This window comes from Neophocaena asiaeorientalis, unplaced genomic scaffold, assembly GCF_003031525.2.
Source record: "Neophocaena asiaeorientalis asiaeorientalis breed wild unplaced genomic scaffold, Neophocaena_asiaeorientalis_V1.1 scaffold476, whole genome shotgun sequence".
Taxonomy (NCBI): Eukaryota; Metazoa; Chordata; class Mammalia; order Artiodactyla; family Phocoenidae; genus Neophocaena; species Neophocaena asiaeorientalis.
In genome coordinates, this window is record NW_020172178.1 from 3885021 (window position 1) to 3904078 (window position 19058).

The window sequence follows — 19058 nt, forward strand, 5'->3', positions numbered from 1 at the left end:
AAACCATGGGATGGTGCAAGTAGGGCAATGGAATGACTTTTTCAAGGAGCTCTTTAACTATTGTGTGGAGGTGGGATCTAAAGAGGTAAGAAGGGAAGCAGTAGCATCGAGTAAGAGCTGGGATCTGGGTCCAGGAGAGATGATGATGGCTTGGACACAAGTAGGGACAGCAGATGGTTTGGGGATATATTCTGGAGAAAGGACCTAGAGGCTTTTCATTCTTTTAAGAACCAACTAACTTGAGAGCTGCCATGTCAACCCTGTTCTGCATGCTGGTTGCTGATATCAACCTGGAAGGTCAACCTAGGAAGACCCTCTGCACCTGGGGGGCTGGAGGGAAGACAGGTGAGTGACCAGCAATTATAACATGGCGGCCAATCCCTTCTGGAGCAAAGTGTTCTGGGGGGCAAAAAGACACAGGGCCAGGTCCCCATGTTAACCTTGGCAATTGAATCCCTTCTCTGAGCAAGTCTCAGAGTCCACATTTGAAAAATAAAGGGATGAACTAAAGGAGAGCTTAGATCCCATTCAGATCAAATTGCCTGTGTTGGCAGCATTATTTCCTTTATTTTTATCTCTTTGTTTCTCAAATGTTTCGTGAGTATTGTGGTAAATCATGTGATGGATTAATATGAGCATCGTGTATTGAGACTGCAGAACTAATTCCACCACGAGCAGCTCTCTGCTGGTTTAAGAAGCTGGAGATTGCAATGGGGGAAACTGTGAACTCCTTGGCTTCACATCCCACTAGCTGTGAGGCCTTGGACAAGTTACTTAACCTCTCTGTTTCCTCCTCCATGTTGTTGCCAGGATTAAATGAGTTAATGTAGGTTGGACATGAACTCACAGAAACGTCTGACTCAAGGGAAGCACTATATATGTATAGCCATTACTATTAATGTTATTGCTGCTTAGTTATTATGACCATGATCTGGGTATTTGTGCCATGGGTGAATTTATGGTTCAAAGTCTATTTGCAGAAGGTACACGGGGGAAAAAAATGGGCTTTGGGGGGCTTCGCTGGTGGCGCAGTGGTTGAGAGTCCGCTTGCCGATGCAGGGGACATGGGTTCGTGCCCCGGTCCGGGAAGATCCCACATGCCGCGGAGTGGCTGGGCCCGTGAGCCATGGCCGCTGAGGCTGCACGTCCGGAGCCTGTGCTCCACAACGGGAGAGGCCACAACAGTGAGAGGCCCGCATACTGCAAAAAAAAGAAAAAAAGGAAAAAAAAAGGGCTTTGGGGCCCCACAGGCCTATGTTAAACCTCACCTTCACCATTCACTACCTCTGAGGTTTGGGAAAGGGGTTTGGGCTTTTCTGAGTTGAGCCTCAGTTCCCCGCTCTGCAAATTGGGAGTAATTATATTGATCTTAAAGTTCAAGATGAAGATTCGGCATAATGTCCGCTAAGTGACCAGCGCAATACCTAGAACGAGGTGGATCATTTATCAATGGTATACTCATGCCTCCAGTGGCAATTTGTCAACAAATGGCACTGTGTGCCAGGCACGGGGCTAGATGTCAGGAAGGTAATAGGAGCACAGCAGAGATGACCCTATTTCTGCAAGAATGCAAGCCCAGGTGATCATGCCGGGCACCTACTACAGTGATGCTAACGCATCCCATCAAGGAAGAATTCTTTAAGGAGGTGACACTTACATTATTATTAGCATTTAGATTCCTAATCATAGAAACACCCCTTTCTTGACCCCAAGACATTTTGTATCTAGCTATGTTTTGTGGTCTCTTTGATGTAGAAAGATGTCATAGATTAATTGCAAAATGCTCTTATCTGTGGTGGTGTCAAAGAGAGCCTCCCCTGCTGTGAGTGGCCAAGTAACCCTCCCCCAAAGATGTCTACGTCCTAACCTCCAGAATCTATGAATATTGTACCTTACATGGCGGACGGACTTTGCAAATATGATTAAGGATCTTAAGATGGGGATTATCCTAGATTATCTGAGTGGACCCAATCTAGTCACATGGATCCTTAAAATTGGAGAGCTTTACTTGGCTGAGGTCAGCGGGAGATGTGACTACAGAAGAAGTTAGAGAAATATGTGTCTGGTTTTGAAGATGGAGGAAAGGGGCCATGACCCAAGGAACACGACCGTCTCAGCTGGAAAAGGCAAGGAAATGGATCCTTCCCTTGAGCCTCTGGAAGGAATGAAACCCTGCTGACACCTTGACTTCTGCCCAGTGATCCCGTGTTCGTGACCTCCAGCAGCCACAGAAAGCTACTACACTCTGTATGCAGGTGGTGATGCTTCCTTTTCCAAGTAGCTGCTATTATCCCATTTTACAGATGAGAAAACACTGGGAGTCAAGAAGGGTAAGCACTTAGTCCAAGACTAGCGAGAGAGAACCTGGGACCAGCGTTCCTACCCAAGGCTGTCTGACTCCAAAGGCCGTCCTCTCATTAGCCCACCATGCAGCTTTGATAGATAGCCTCATTTTTCTACAGAGAACCACAGAGAGATCCTTACGCCCATGACCACCAAACACAGGAGGGGCAAAGCAGCCCCCAAAACTCCCAGGCCACGGCCCATCTGTTGCAAGTCACGTGCTTAGCTCCACTCTCCAACTTTGTTTGGTGGAGCCTGTCATGCCAGACAAAAATTGTGTGACCTAGCTTGCAGTTGCTTCTGTCGTGAACGTATCATTTGCGGTGAGTGTATTTCACTGTGCTGTTATACATCTCTTCACTCTAGCAGCTGTCCAACACGTTGAATAGCCTTTCATCTTGTCAAACACTTCCCTTTGCCTTTCTACAGTTTTCTCAGCCAACATGTACACACCTAATCAATCTAACGCCACTGTCTCCAGACTTTCAAACCCCTAAGAACTGCCCCAACCACTTTCTTAAAGAGACAACCATCTCTTTTCATCGCATGCAAAGAATGGCTTCTTATTAGGGGGTGTTTTCTGAGCAGCGTGGGCTGAGATTTTTCGTTTGTCGCATGTCTTCAAGTTCAGTTATAGGATCTCCTTGTGACAAGAGGAAGACACATGGCTTGGTGTCCTTTCCCTTTCCCTAAACTACACACGTGTTGATAAAGCAGGCTTCATCACTGTATTCTCATGTATTCTTTTTATTTTTTAAACGTGAAGCCCAAGGTCTGCAGATAAGCATGTAACATCATCCAACCTCCAGAATCAGAGCTCAGGTAAGCTCTCAGCCTCATCTAGTACCTTCCACCTCACCCATTGCCTTACTCCACACTCTCCAGCAATGCTGGTCGGCATTATTTTATGCCTCCATGCCTTGGTCTGTAGGCTTATCATGGCTTATCATACCTGTTTCCCTGATCTGTTTGATGAGCTCCTAATTATCCTTCAAACTCAATTTAGACACCATCCTTCATAGAAAGCAATTCTTGCACCTCTCAGAGCGCATTTCTCTGTCCTCGATACCCCAGGGGTCCTTGCCTGCTCTTCTATGATACATATTTATAAAGCGGTGGTGTATGTCTTATCAGTTCCTGAGAAGCAGAATGCAAAAACAGCCTCCTTCTTCACCACTGCTGGTGGCCGCATCCTTTGTGGCATAACTTTGTGAAGTTCTTCCTCTCTAACTTGGACTCAGCCATATAACCTTTGGCCAACGTGATATTAGCAAACGTGATGTAAGCAGAGGTTGACAAAGCACTGATATGGCTGTGCTTGCCCTCCCCAATGGGTCTCTGACCTTGCTGTGAGAACAAGCTCAAGCTTTCCCATCAGAGGGTGAGAGACACTTAGAGCAGAGCCCAGTAATCCCAGTTGCCCAGCCAACAAATAGGCAACCTTCAGACATGTGAGCAGGGTCAACTGAGATCAGCAGAGCTGCCAGCACGTGAGCAGTTAATGTTTCTTGTTGTATGTTACTGAGATCTTGTTTGTTCAGCAGCATATTATGGCAACGGGTGACTGATACACTCCCCTATAAACCTACACTCTCCTTAAGGGCAGACATTGCATCTAGGTCCTATTTACATCCTCAAGGCCCAACACTTAGTAGAAACTCAATAAATAATTGTTCGAATTGAAAGTAAAACATTTTCAAATTCTGTGTATATAAGAGGAGCTTGGAATTACTAATACTTAAGCTAGGGCTTTTATTATGCAGAGGAAAAACTAACATCATTTTTCTCTTATGACTCCAAGTTACAGAATTTCCATTAGTAGATTGATCCTTCGTTTGTGTGAAGATGGAGAGGAAACCAACTTTAGGACAGTCTTGCCAATCCCCATGCAGAGCAGAGCACGACTCTCCCATCAACCATGTCTGTGTATGAGGTATTAATTAATACCTCTTATTTTTTATTGTAAATACATGACCTACATTACTCAAGGGAATTATGGGCAGTGCACCATGTGGAAGACAGAGATCACTCATAAGTTAATAGTTATCCCTAAACTAGTTAATCGGAGTAGATTGTGAAACAGCACATGGATACAATGATTGCACTTAAAGGAATCAAAACAAAAAAACATCTCTTATTAGTCCTGTGGTTTAGTGATAGACTGTGGATTTTCTCAATTTCACTTTCGTTTTTGTTTAAATTTCAGTTTTGCTGCAAATAGATCCACACAAAGGAGGCACTGAACACATAGGTAAATGTCTGCTCTCTTTTAGTTTTCTTTAAACACACACACACACACACACACACACACACACACACACACACGTGCATGCACTCCCACACACACGTAAGTATTTGAATTAGTTAGGATGGAAGGAGGTAAGTCACTCCAACCTTTAAACCCCTTTGACATTCACAAGGTGCTAAAAGTCAGCTGGGGTCTCAGCTCTGACGAATTTGCATCTGTTTGAATATGACGCTTGAAAAACCCCAGCGATAGATTAAATTTTGCCAAGGAGAAAATGAGAGAGAGGCTTCCATCTCTTAGGTCTGCTGGGAGGATCTTTATGGTTGATTTACTTTTTTTTAAATAAATGTTTCTTTATGTGTTTCCCTCAGTTCCTGCCCAGGCTGCGTCTATCATACAAGCCGTAACTTCTGCCAGTCCTCTCAGCCTGCAAACAGTAAGTCAACCTAGTCCTGGTACAAGGTGAAGGGCTATTTCAATCTAAGCTGCACATACCTTCTGTGTTGTCTGATTAAAATGTGCAAGCAAACCTTGGAATAAACTCTACCTGACATGACTTCTCAAATAATTTATGTTCCTTGCAAACCTCAAACGGAGGATTGATTTTGGTGCCTGTCACTATATTCCAGATGATTAAAAACGGATCAGAGCTTTTAAATGAATTTAATGACCAAAGATTGTCCTGTATGAAAAAAAGTCAGTGAGGTCAGAAAACAAAACTTTTTGTCTAAAGCCAGAGTAGAAGGCTATTGCTTTCTTGTAAAAGTGACACATATTCATCATCAAAAATTTGAAAAAAAAACAGAGATAAAGAGGAGAGAAAAATCACTCATAATTAAACAGGCCAGAGAGACCCATTGCTAGCACGTAGTCATATTTTTTCCAGTCTTATCTGTCTCTGTGTTGTTTTCTATAGGTTAACATATGAAATAAGTACAAATTTGTGTCCCAATTTTTATCACTTGCAATAATGCCAGTGATGATGACGATGACATTTGAGCAGAATTCATAAGGAATTTTCTAAGCATTATGCATATATTGCCTTGTTGGGTCCTCAAAACAACCTTATCACATAGGTTCTGTTGTTTTCCTTATTTATAGACTTTAAGTAATTTGCCTAAGGCTACACAACCAGAAAATTCTAAAGCCATAACTCAAACCAAAGCAATCTGATTCCTGAGCCCTATGCCCTTAATCACTATGCTGTGAGAGAAGCTTCTTCAATGTTATCATAAAATAATCATATACATAATTTTTAGCAGTGGTATAATGTACCAGGACACATTATTTGCCATATATCTGTACTTCATTCTATGCGGATATGCCCTCTTGGCGGCAATCCTGTACCATAACATTGTATACATGATCTATTATCGTTAAAGCCATTTCTCCATTTCTGGATATCAAGTGGTATCATTAGGTTGCTCCCTGATCCACACTCCATGGAAGGAACACTATATATCTCATCAGACAGACCTGTGTTGGAAACTCAGCTCTGCGACTTACCACCAATGTTTTCTTGGAAAGGTAGCTTATCCTCCCTACATCTAAGGCAAAGTAGAGGTGTCAGAAAAATTAAATAAGATGCCATGGATGTGAATGGTTTAGCATAGTTGCTGATCCATTGAAAGTGGCCAATATATAGTGATTCTTTGTATTATTAATAATAATTTATAATAACTGTTTTGAGTGGTAATTATGTGACTATGGATGATCAGATTGAATCCTCACAACAATTCAATAAAATAGGCATTATTTATCCTTTTTGATAGATGAGAAAAATGATGCTTAGAGAAGTTAAGTGACTTTCCCCAGGTGAAGGCTGACTTGACAACAGAGGGTTCAGTTTCAGAGGCCACACTCTGACACTCCTTGCTACACTGAGACCTAGTCATGAAGTGCCTTAAAAATTCTGCAAAGGAGTTTAAAGATCAAGGGGAGCACTGAAGAACTTTAAGTAGGAGATGGATAAGATTGAGTTTCCAAGCTCTGTCTGGGGTAGCATGGCACGTGGACATACAAGGAAAAGAACAAGATTGGGGCGAGGAAAACCAGATAAGAGGCTGTTATTGGAGTAGAGGCAAGAGATGATGAAATAAATGAGAGAGATTGACTTTGGGGATGGAAAGAAATGGATAGTTTCAAGAGCTATGTCAGATGTAGAACTTGCAGGATCTGGTGCCTTGTGAGAGATAGGAAGGACAGGAGAATAACATGTTCAGATTTCTATCTATATTTCTAGATAGGTAAAGCCAATAGTTTAATCTACCAAGACAGAATAGAGGAATGGCCAGGGGAGGAGAGTCAGTATACTTTCAGATACATTGACAGTAGTTTCCTAATAGATACCCCAATGGAACTGACCAAGTTGTTGCGTGTAGACACCTGAATCTCAAAAGCAGAAACTACATTAGGTTGTGTGTACTTTCAGCACATTGGTGGGGTGAGGATGTGGGGGTTCACAGGAGTATCCAGGAAGAGTGTGAAGATACGGAAACTGAGCATGGGACATGAGGAACAGCATTGTTTAGGGGATGGGCAGAAGCCATGCTGTGTATTAGGATGGGCTAGGCTCTGCTGCAGTCACAAATAAGGCCAGTTCCCTGAGTGGCTTAGCAAAACAGAAGCATATTTCTTCCTTTTGTAAAATGTGAGGAGAGTTGGCAGTTCATCTAGTGACTCAGGGAAACAGTATTCTTCCATCTTGGGACCCTAACCTCCCAATAATTGGCTTCTAAGGATCCTGAGAGCAGGGAAGAATATACGCACAAGCTCTTAACTGCCTTTTTGGGAAGAGATACATATCATCAGCTATGACCAATTGCAGGTCACCATCCTAACCACAAAAGAAGCTGGGGAGGATGAGGGCACAGACAGAAAGAAGAAATGACCTGGTGGGTGAACACATAGCATTAAGTCTATCACCAACCTCAGGTAGATTTCCAAAATCAATTATGAATTTTAAGACTGTATTTGGGGATTATTTACTATAATTAAATGTTGATGTCATAGCTCAGGTTAGTAATAGCCTTGAGGTGTGATGGGTGCCATGCATTCTGCCCCATAGAGAGAGATGGGCAAGCCAGAAGAAGAAAGGGGCTGGTGGCACTTTGCCAGTTCTGGAGGCTGGGCAAGTGGAATGCATCAGAGCCTAAAGGGCATGGGAAGTCTGGTCTAAGGAAAATTCGTCTGCCCAGAGGGTCCAGCAGTCTAAGCCGCAGTTAAACTCGAAACTAGAAGGACAACAACACATGATTATGTCCAATCAATTCTGTCACAGTAGGACTCTAGAGCTTCTGGGGGTTGAAGGGGGGTCTCTGTGGAATCGGAGAGCTGGGCGCAGGGACAAAGTAGAAGCCAATTTGTCCTGGGGGCAGAAACTCACTTCAGCGAGTGCCTGTGGATAATGCCAAGCATGTCAGATGTAGAGTCTTGGGCTGAAAAATCAGCTCTGGGCATCACCCACAGGTGGACCAAGGGGTGATAGCTGTCCAGCTTTGGCTAGGACTGGATCAGGTTCTGAGCAGAGCAGAGCCCCCAGAAGTAAAGGAGACAATCCAGCTGGGATGTCCTGGGAAAGATTTCCAGTCTCACAGTCCAGGCAAATGATTGGTCTGGCATTTAGTTCTTATTTCTGTTGGGTCTCTGTTCCTGATGACGTATGTCATTATGGACCAGCCATTTATTCCTCACCCTCTCTGGGTGTTGGTTTCCTTATCCCTGAGCAGGGCTGGAGCAGCGAAATAGATGATCTGTAAGGTTCCTTCCCCTTCTAAAACTACTAACCTGTAATGAATTGAGATATTGTAAAACACAGTGCATGTTAAAGTACGCTGCTCTGCAAGCTGTTATTTTTATTAGTCATGGGCAGCTCTTCCCCACACTCTGCGTAAATGGGCACTGACTGCAGGTTTAGAAATTCATTTAGAAGGACATTCAGAAGGGGGATGCTGTATCAAAACCACATAAAACTTCTCATGAAGTTTAATTGCAATGTATTTCCTGAGAGAGGCAGAACTGTTATCAACCAAGAGCAATTCTCGAATGCATGCAGAGTTTGAAAATAAAACATAACACTGCTCCCAACCATGCTGACAATATTAGGAAAACCCGATTGCTTGAAGCATTCAGCGGTAAAGGCTTCCTCTTTGTCCATCAGAGGAGCACCTCCTCTGAGCTTAACACATTCTGTGTTTCTCCCACATAAGGAAAGGGGGAGTAAAACAGGGTTTGTCCACAGTGTTGGGATGAGGAAAGAAGACCTGAGGTGCCCGGAGCCTCCACTTGGCCCTTTTGAAGAGGCTTGTATGGGGAGCACACTTTATGATGAAGCAAACATCCTGAATTCTCTTCCCCATTGCTTCTGCTTCACCCAGTCCCAGGCCAGTCTTGTTTTCAGGAAGTCAGTGTGCTCTCTATACGTCTTGAATGTTGGGTTAGCCACTCACATATCAGCAAACTCTCTTGGAAGAAGCTGGGGGGTCAGGTTCCAGTGGAGGCTTGCAGGAAAGAGGAAAGTTCTTGGAAGAGAGAGCAAAGAAGGAAAGGAAGCAAGGGCAACCATCACCTACGAAAGTGCATAGTGTGGCAGGTGCCCAGTACTTCACAGCTTGCGATGCACTTCTTCCCATCAATTCCAGGTAGCATCACACCCACCTGGTGAGGCCAAGAAGACCGGGATGAGGAAGCACAGGCTCCTAGTTGCTCCACCGCACTTGTGCCGTCACCGCCGCCACCTCTGCTCTGCTCCTCTCTCTGTGTTGCCGGGGCTGCTTCCTCAGCTTCTGCTTTTGCTGATACTGCAATTGTGCCCCTAATTCCTCTGCCTCCCCTTCTTCCTGTTACTCTCCTTACTGCTATAACTTGCTCTTTGCTTCTGTTTTCTGGGGACCCTGATATGTATAATGATCTGGTTTGATCATCAGAGGGACCTTTCTGAGGTTTGGAAGGGTGATCCACCTGGCTTGCATTGCACAGCTTATAAATGACCCAATGGGAATTAGATCTGAATTTAAAGACCATTTTCTGACCTGGGAGGCATATGTTTCCCTGAAGCCAAAAGGAGGGGGCTTTGGTTGGGACTTTGTGTGCCAAAGATCCTTTCCCAGGGACGAGGTACCTGGAGATGCAGGATTTGGACCTGATGGGAGAGCGGGTAGGCCAAGCAAAGCCCTGGGGTAAAAATAAGAACTGTATACAGATCTTGACACATGGACACAGCAGTGGGAAGGGCAGGGCAGGAGGTGAGAGAAAAGCCAGGCTCAGGAGGTGAGGGTGTTTTGGGGGAAAAGTTGGAGACTAGAAGGAAGGGAGGGAGGAAGGAAAAGAGGGGGAAAGCAGTGTCATGCTTCTGCTCTCATGCCCACGTAAGAGTGGACCTTTTTAGAGACATGAAGCTTATCATCTACTACAAATCTGATTTCCCAGAAAAGCTACAAAGATTTTGGGGTTTTTCAGACAAGTGATACAAAATCCTGCCACTGGTCACCAAAATGACTCCTTCTCATTCCTAGCTGTCCTTGTCCTTGGGGCTCCCTGGAGGAGGAGAAGATGGATGTAGGGACAGCATCACGGAGTACAGGTCAGGAGAAAGGAGCAGTATGCTTTCAAAGCTGACTTCTCCCTTCTGTGCATCTCTGAGCAAGACCAGAGCCAGGGACCTCACATCATCTGTGGAGGAGGGACAGCAGTATCTCTGAGGCTGAGGGCAGGGACCTAGACAGTCTCTAGAGACCCCGAGGACAGGTATCAGATCTCTCCAGAGTTTTCAGAGCTCTCCCACACACATTTGTATGCTACTCATCACAACAGTGCTAGGACTTTGCCTGGTGAGGGATTATTATATCCACATGGAGATAGCATCACAATGTTGTCACTGAGGCTCAGAAGGTGAAATGACTTTCCCAAGATCACAGTCACGAGAGCAGGGCCAGGGCTGGGACTCACATCTTCTGCTTTCTTTGTATGATGTTGCCTCTTCAAAAATCACTCCCAGGAAGGCAATCCCAACCCCTCACTACTCCAGGGTTTTATCTTAGGGGACACCCAAATATAAATGGGCCATTTTTAGCACTTTTTTTTTGCTAGTTGTTTACTTATAAACTATCCCTCCAGGTGCCAAGTTGTCCAAATTCTCGGGGAAAATGGAATTTGCTTGATATATAGAATTTTGAATAAACATCTCACATCAAAACCTGGTTGGAAACAAAGAATTCTCTTGCCGATAATGCAAAACAAAGCCTGGGTTTAAAAGTAAACAGAGCACTAAGATGACAAGGATATTGGCAAGAATACCATAAACAAGCCCAGCTCTGGATCAGGTGCCTCTTGCATGGCATGCCTACCTTTAACATGTTGGTGTTGTACTTTGTCTCCCTACTTAATTAAAATCATGTACCTACCAAGGGCCATACTGTAAAAGACTTTGTTCCTGAAGTGGGCTTTGCGTGCAGCCATCTAAACAGCTGTGTTTCAAGTTGCCTTCCCTGGCAGGTTGGCTCTATTTTGTATTTCTATTTGCAGTTTATTTTTTTCTTTAAGTTTTATTTGGGACCAAATACTTAATTCTGACCCACCTCTTAAGACGTCATTCTCACCGTAAATTCACCCCAGGTGTAGACAATGCTTAGTCCACTTGTTCCACTGTTTCTACTCTGACTGCTCTTGGGTTTTTCAAGTGTCACCCAGAATTGCCGTGGTTCCCCCTGGCCTGCTAAATTCATCCTGCACTTCTCACCTTGGCTTTTGAGGTCTTTCTTGACAAGTCTCCAGCTTGCATTCTAAAATCATGTCACACTCACTCTATTACAAGTTTATTCATTTATTTCACAAGTACCTACCAAGCAGCTACTATATTCTAGATATTGTTCTATGTGTTCCTACTATGTGCAAAATGCAGAGAGATATTCCTTCTTTTTTTACTTTATTTTATTATTTTGTGTGCTTTTTAAAAAATTGAAGTATAGATGATTTACAATGTTGTGTTAGTTTCAGGCGTAAAGCAAAGTGATTCAGACGTATACATATATATTTCAGATATATACATATTTCAGATTATATTCCATTATAGGTTATTACAGGATATTGAATGTACTTCCCCATATTATACAGTAAATCCTTATTGCTTATCTATTTTATGTACAGTTGTTTGTATCTGTTAATCCCATACTTGTAATTTATCCCTCCCTTGCCTCATTTGCCCCTTTGGTAACCATAAGTTTGTTTTCTACGTCTGTGAGTCTGTTTCTGCTTTTTATGTAGATACATTTGTATTATTTTTCAGATTCCACATATAAATGATATCATGTAATATTGGTCTTTATCTGACTTCCTTCACTTAGTGTGATAATCTTTGGGTCCATCCATTTTGCTGCAAATGGCAATATTTTATTTTTCTTATGGCTGAGTAATATTCCATCATGTGTGTGTGTGTGTGTGTGTGTGTGTGTGTGTGTGTGTGTGTGTGTGTGTATGCACCTCATTTTCCTTTTTTTTTTGCGGTATGTGGGTCTCACTGTTGTGGCCTCTCCCATTACAGAGCACAGGCTCCAGATGCACAGGCTCAGCAACCATGGCTCACGGGCCCAGCCGCTCCGCGGCATGTGGGATCTTCCCGGACCGGGGCACAAACCCGTGTCCCCTGCATCGGCAGGCGGACTCTCAACCACTGCGCCACCAGGGAAGCCCTTCTTTTATCTTTTTAAATCAACTAACAAATATTTTATTTAATTAAAGAGATTCTTTACACTTGTAACCACAGCATTCACATCCTTTCTTTTTTAATTTTATTTTTTTATACAACAGTTTCTTATTAGTTATCTATTTTATACATATTAGTGTATATATGTCAATCCCAATTTCCCAGTTCATCCCACCACCACCATCCCATGCCCTGACTTTCCCCGCTTTGTGTCCATACGTTTGTTCTCTACATCTGTGTCTCTATTTCTGCCTTTCAAACTGGTTAGTCTCTACCATTTCTCTAGATTCCACATATATGCATTAATAAACGACATTTGTTTTTCTCTTTCTGACTTACTTCACTCTGTATGACAGTCTCTAGGTCCATCCACGTCTCTACAAATGACCCAATTTCCTTCCTTTTTATGGCTGAATAATATTCCATTGTATATATGTACCACATCTTCTTTATCCATTTGTCTGTCAATGGGCATTTAGGTTTCTTCCATGACCTGGCTATTGTAAATACTGCTTCAATGAACATTGGGGTGCATGTGTCTTTTTGAATTATGGTTTTCTCTGGGCATATGCCCAGGAGTAGGATTTCTGGGTCATATGGTAGTTCTATTTTAAGTTTTTTAAGGAAACTCCATACTGTTCTCCATAGTGGCTCTATCAACTTACATTCCCACCAACAGTGCAAGAGGAGTCCTTTTATCAACACCCTCTCCAGCATTTGTTGTTTGTAGTTTTTCTGATGATACCCATTCTAACCTGTGTGAGGTGATACCTCATTGTGGTTTTGATTTGCATTTCTCTAATAATTAGTGATGTTGAGCAGCTTTTCATGTGCCTCTTGGCCATCTGTATGTCTTCTTTGGAGAAATGTCGATTTAGGTCTTCTGCCCATTTTTGGATTGGGTTATTTGGTTTTTTAATATGGAGCTGCATGAGCTGTTTATATTCTTTGGAGATTAATCCTTTGTCTGTTGATTCATTTGCAAATATTTTCTCCCATTCCGAGGGTTGTCTTTTCATCTTGTTTATAGTTTCCTTTGCTGTGCAAAAGCTTTTTAAGTCTCATTGAATCCCATTCATTTATTTTTGTTTTTATTTCCATTACTCTAGGAGGTGGGTCAAGAAAGATCTTGCTGTGATTTATGTGAAAGAGTGTTCTTCCTATGTTTTACCCTAAGAGTCGTATAGTGTCTGGTCTTACATTTAGGTCTCTAATCCATTTTGAGTTTATTTTTTTTTGTATGATGTTAGGGAGTGTTCTCATTTCATTCCTTTACATGTAGCTGTCCAGTTTTCTCAGCACCACTCATTGAAGAGACTGTCCTTTCTCCATTGTATATCCTTGTCTCCTTTGTCATAGAGTAGTTGACCATAGGTGTGTGGGTTTATCTCTGGGCTTTCCATCCTGTTCCATTGATCTATATTTCTGTTTTTGTGCCAGTACCATATTGTTTTGATTATTTTAGCTTTGTAGTATAGTCTGAAGTCAGGGAGTCTGACCCCTCCAGCTCCGGTTTTTTCCCTTCAATATTGGTTTTGCTGTTCAAGGTCTTTTGTGTCTCCATACAAATTTTAAGATTTTTTTTCTAGTTCTATAAAAAATGCCATTGGTAATATTGCATTGAATCTGTAGATTGCTTTGGGTAGTATAGTCATTTTCACAATTTTGATTCTTCCAATCCAAGAACGTGGTATATTTCTCCATCGAGTTGTGTCATCTTTTTCTTTCATCAGTGTCTTATAGTTTTCTAAGCACAGGTCTTTTACCTCCTTAGATAGGTTTATTCCTAGGTATTTCATTCTTTTTGTTGCAATGGTGAATGGTGTTGTTTCTTTAATTTCTCTGTCTGATCTTTTGTTGTTAGTGTATAGGAATGCAAGAGATTTCTGTGCACTAATTTTGTATCCTGCAACTTTACCAAATTCATTGATTAGCTCTAGTAGTTTTCTGGTAGCATCTTTAGGGTTATCTATGTATAGTATCAAGTCCTCTGCAAACAGTGACAGTTTTACTTCTTTTCCAATTTGTATTCCCTCTATTTCTTTTTCTTCTCTGATTGCCATGTCTAGGACTTCCAAAACTATGTTGAATAACAGTGGCAAAAGTGGACATCCTTGTCTTGTTCTTGATGTTGGAGAAAATGCTTTCAGTTTTTCACCATTGAGAATGATGTTTGCTGTGGGTTTGTTGTATATGGCCTTTATTATGTTGAGGTACGTTCCCTCTATGCCCACTTTCTGGAGAGATTTTATCATAAATGGGTGTTGAATTTTGCCAAAAGATTTTTCTGCATCTATTGAGATGATCATATGGTTTTTATTCCCCAGTTTGTTAATATGGTGTATCACATTGATTGATTTGCATATATTGGAGAATCCTTGCATCCCTGGGATAAATCTCACTTGATTATGGTGTAGATCCTTTTAATGTGTTGTTAGGTTCTGTTTGCTAGCATTTTGTTGAGGAGTTCTGCATCTATATTCATCAGTGATACTGGTCTGTAATTTTCTTTTTTTGCAATATCTTTGTCTGGTTTTTGTATCAGGATGATGGTGGCCTCGTAGAATGAATTTGGGAGTGTTCTTTTCTCTGCAATTGTTTGGAAGAGTTTTAGAAGTATGGGTGTTAGCACTTCTCTAAATGTTTGATGGAATTTACCTTTGAAGCCATGTGGTCCTGGACTTTAGTTTTTTGGAAGATTTTTAATCACAGTTTCAATTTCATTCCTTGTGATTGGTCTGTTCATATTTTCTATTTCTTCCTGGTTCAGTCTTGGAAGGTTACACTTTTCTAAGTATCTATCCATTTCTTCCAGATTGTCTATTTTATTGGCATAGAGCTGCTTGTAGTAGTCTCTTTGTATTTGCATACTTTGTATTTCTGCAGTGTTCGTTTTAACTTCTCCTTTTTCATTTCTAATTTTATTGATTTGAGTCATCTCCCTTTTTCTTGATGAGTCTGGCTAATGGTTTATCAATTCTGTTTATCTTCTCAAAGAACCAACTTTTATTTTTATTGATCTCTGCTATTGTTTTATTTGTTTCTATTTCATTTATTTCTGCTTCAATCTTTATGCTTTCTTTCCTTCTACTCACTTTCGGTTTTGTTTGTTCTTCTTTCTCTAGTTCCTTTAGGTGTAAATTTAGATTGTTTATTTGAGATGTTTCTTGTTTCTTGAGGTAGGATTGTATTGCTATAAACTTCCCTCCTAGAACTGCTTTTGCTGCATCCCATAGGTTTTGGATCATCGTGTTTTCATTGTCATTTTTCTCTAGGTATTTTTTGATTTCCTCTTTGGTTACTTCAGTGATTGCTTGTTTATTTAGTAACATATTGTTTAGCCTCCATGTGTTTGTGTTTTTTACGTTTTATTCCCCTCTAACTGATTTCTAATCTCATACCATTGTGTTTGGAAAAGATGATTTCAGTTTTCTTAAATTTACCAAGGCTTGATTTCTGACCCAGGATGTGATCTATCCTGCAGAGTGTTCCATGTGCACTTGAGAAGAAAGTGTCATCTGCTGTTTTCAGATGGATTGTCCTATAAATATCAGTTAAATCTATCTGGTCTATTGTGTCATTTAAAACTTGTGTTTCCTTATTAATTTTCAATCTGTCCATTGGTGTAAGTGGGGTGTTAAAAGTCCCCCACTATTTTTGTGTTACTGTCAATTTCCTCTTTTATAGCTCTTAGCATTTCCTTATGTATTAATGTGCTCCTATTTTGCGTACATAGATATTTACAACTGTTATATCTTCTTGGATTGATCCCTTGATCATTATGTAGTGTCTTTCCTTGTCTCTTGTAAGATTCTTTATTTTAAAGTCTATTTTATGTGATATGAGTATTGCTACTCCAGCTTTCTTTTGATTTCCATTTGCATGGAATATCTTTTTCCATCCCCTCACTTTCAGTCTGTATGTGTCCCTAGTCCTGAAGTGAGGCTCTTGTAGACAGCATATATATGGGTCTTGTTTTTGTATCCTGTGTCTTGGTTGGAGCATTTAATCCATTCACGTTTAAGGTAATTATCAATATTTATGTTCCTATTACCATTTTCTTAATTGTTTTGGGTTTGTTTTTGTAGGTCCTTTTCTTCTGTTGTGTTTCTCACTTAGAGAAGTTCCTTTAACATTTGTTGTAGAGCTGGTTTGGTGGTGCTGAATTCTCTTAGCTTTTGCTTGTCTGTTAAGCTTTTGATCTCTCTATCAATCAGAATGAGATCCTTGCCAGGCAGAGTAATCTTGTTTGTAGGTTCTTCCCTTTCATCACTTTAAATATATCATGCCACTCCCTTCTGGCTTGTAGAGTTTCTGCTGAGAAATCAGCTGTTAACCTTATGGCAGTTCCCTTGTATGTTGTTTTTCTCTTGTAATAATTTTTCTTCAACTTTAATTTTTGTCAATTTGATTACTATGTGTCTCGGTGTGTTTCTCCTTGGGTTTATCCTGCCTGGGACCCTTTGTGCTTTCTGGACTTGGGTGGCTATTTCCTTTCCCATGTTAGGGAAGTTTTTGACTATAAAATCTTCAAATATTTTCTCGGGTCCTTTCTCTCTCTCTTCTCTTTCTGGGATCCCTATGATGTGAATGTTAGTGTGTTTAATGTTATCCCAGATGTCTCTTAGGCTGTCTTCATTTCTCTTTATTCGTTTTTCTATTCCACAGCAGTGAATTCCACCATTCTGCCTTCCAGGTCACTTATCCGTTCTTCTGCCTCAGTTATTCTGCTACTGATTCCTTCTAGTGTATTTTTCATTTCAGTTATTGTGCTGTTCATCTCTGTTTGCTTGTTCTTTAATTCTTCTAGGTCTTTGTTAAACATTTCTTGCATCTTCTCGATGTTTGCCTCCATTCTTTTTCCAAGTTTCTGGATCATCTTAGCTATCATTATTCTGAATTATTTTTCTGGAAGATTTCCTATCTCCACTTCATTTAGCTGTTTTTCTGGGGTTTTATCTTGTTCCTTCATCTGGTACATAGTCCTCTGTCTTTTCACTTTATTTATCTTTCTGTGAATGTGGTTTTCATTCCACAGGCTGCAGGATTGTAGTTCTTCTTGCTTCTGCTGTCTGCCCTCTGGTGGATGAGGCTATCTAAGAAGCTTGTGCAAGCTTCCTGATGGGAGGGACTGGTGGTGGGTATAGCTGGGTGTTGCTCTGGTGGGCAGAGCTCAGTAAAACCTTAATCTGCTTATCTGCTCATGGGTGGGGCTGAGTTCCCTCCCTGTTGGTTGTTTGGCCTGAGGTGACCCAGCACTGGAGCCTACAGGTTCCTTGGGGGGCTAATGGCAGACTCCGGGAGGACTCATGCCAAGAAGTACTTCCCAGAACTTCTGCTACCAGTGTCCTTGTCCCCACAGTGAGCCACAGCCACCTCCCGCCTCTGCAGGAGACCCGCCAACACTAGCATGTAGGTCTGGTTCAGTCTCCTATATGGTCACTGCTCCTAACCCTGGGTTCTGATGCACACATTACTTTGTGTGTGCCCACCAAGAGTGGAGTGTCTATTTCCCCCAGTCCTGTCAAAGTCCTGGAATCAAATCCCACTAGTCTTTGAAGTCTGATTCTCTGGGAATTTCTCCTCCCATTGCCAGACCCCCAGGTTGGGAGGCCTGATGTGGGGCTCAGAACCTTAACTCCAGTGGGTGGACTTCTGTGGTATAATCATTCTCCAGTTTGTGAGTCACCTACCCAGTGGTTATGGGCTGTGATTTTGTTGTGATTGTTCCCCTCCTACCATCTCACTGTGGCTTCTCCTTTGTCTTTGGATGTGGGGTATCTTTTTTGGTGAGTTCCAGTGTCTTCCTGTTGATGATTGTTCAGCAGTTGTGATTCTGGTGTTCTTGGAAGAGGGAGTGAGCACACATTCTTCTACTCTGCCATCTTGAACCAATCTACACCATCTTCTTAATCCAATCGTCTCTTGATGGGTACTTGGTGTGTTTCTACATCCTAACTATTGTAAATAGTGCTGCTATGAACATTAGGGTGCATGTATCTTTTCAAATTTGTTTTCATCTTTTCCAGATATATGCCTAGAGTGGAATTGCTGGATCATATTGTAGCTCTGTTTTTAGTTTTTTAAGGGTGCTCCGTACTGCTCCATACTGTTTTATGCACTATTGGTGCATAGTGGCTACACCAATTTACATACCCACCAACAGTGTAGGAGGGTTCTCTTTTCTCCACACCCTCTCTAGCATTTATTATTTGTAGATGTTTTGATGACAGTCATTCTGACCCATGTGAAGTGATACTTCATTGTGGTTTTGATTTGCACTTCCCTAATAATTAACGATGCTGAGCATCTTTTCATGTTCCTGTTGGCCATCTGTATGCCTTCTTTGGTGAAATATCTGTTTAGGTCTTCTGCCCACTTTTGATTGGTTGGGCTTTTTTTTTGATATTGAGTCATATGAGCTATTTGAATATTTTGGATATTAACCCCTTGTTGGTCACATTGCATGCAAATGTTTTCTCCCATTATGTAGGTTGTCTTTTTGTTTTGTTGATGGTTGCCTTTGCTGTGTAAAAGCTTTTACATTTGATTAGGTCCCATTTGTTTATTCTGGATTTTATTTCTTTTGCCTTGGGAGACTGATCTAAGAAAATATTGCTGCAATTTATGTCTGAGAATGTTTTACCTATATTCTCTTTAGGGGTTTTATGATGTCATGTCTTGGGTTACTAAAGACACAGGCAAGGAAATGATATCACTAAACAGAACTTCAGCAGAGATATTATATATATATATATATATATAATC

The 19058-nt window shown here is 41.5% G+C and overlaps 1 long non-coding RNA gene across 1 annotated transcript in view; it reads left to right on the forward strand.

The window, feature by feature from the left end:
* Window positions 1-4994: 4994 nt before the first annotated feature.
* The window catches only part of LOC112409843 (uncharacterized), a 69506-nt gene continuing 55442 nt past the window's right edge, over window positions 4995-19058 (forward strand). The window contains exon 1 of the long non-coding RNA XR_003005241.1: window positions 4995-5027. This is a non-coding gene — a long non-coding RNA (uncharacterized LOC112409843). The remainder of the gene's footprint in view (window positions 5028-19058) is intronic.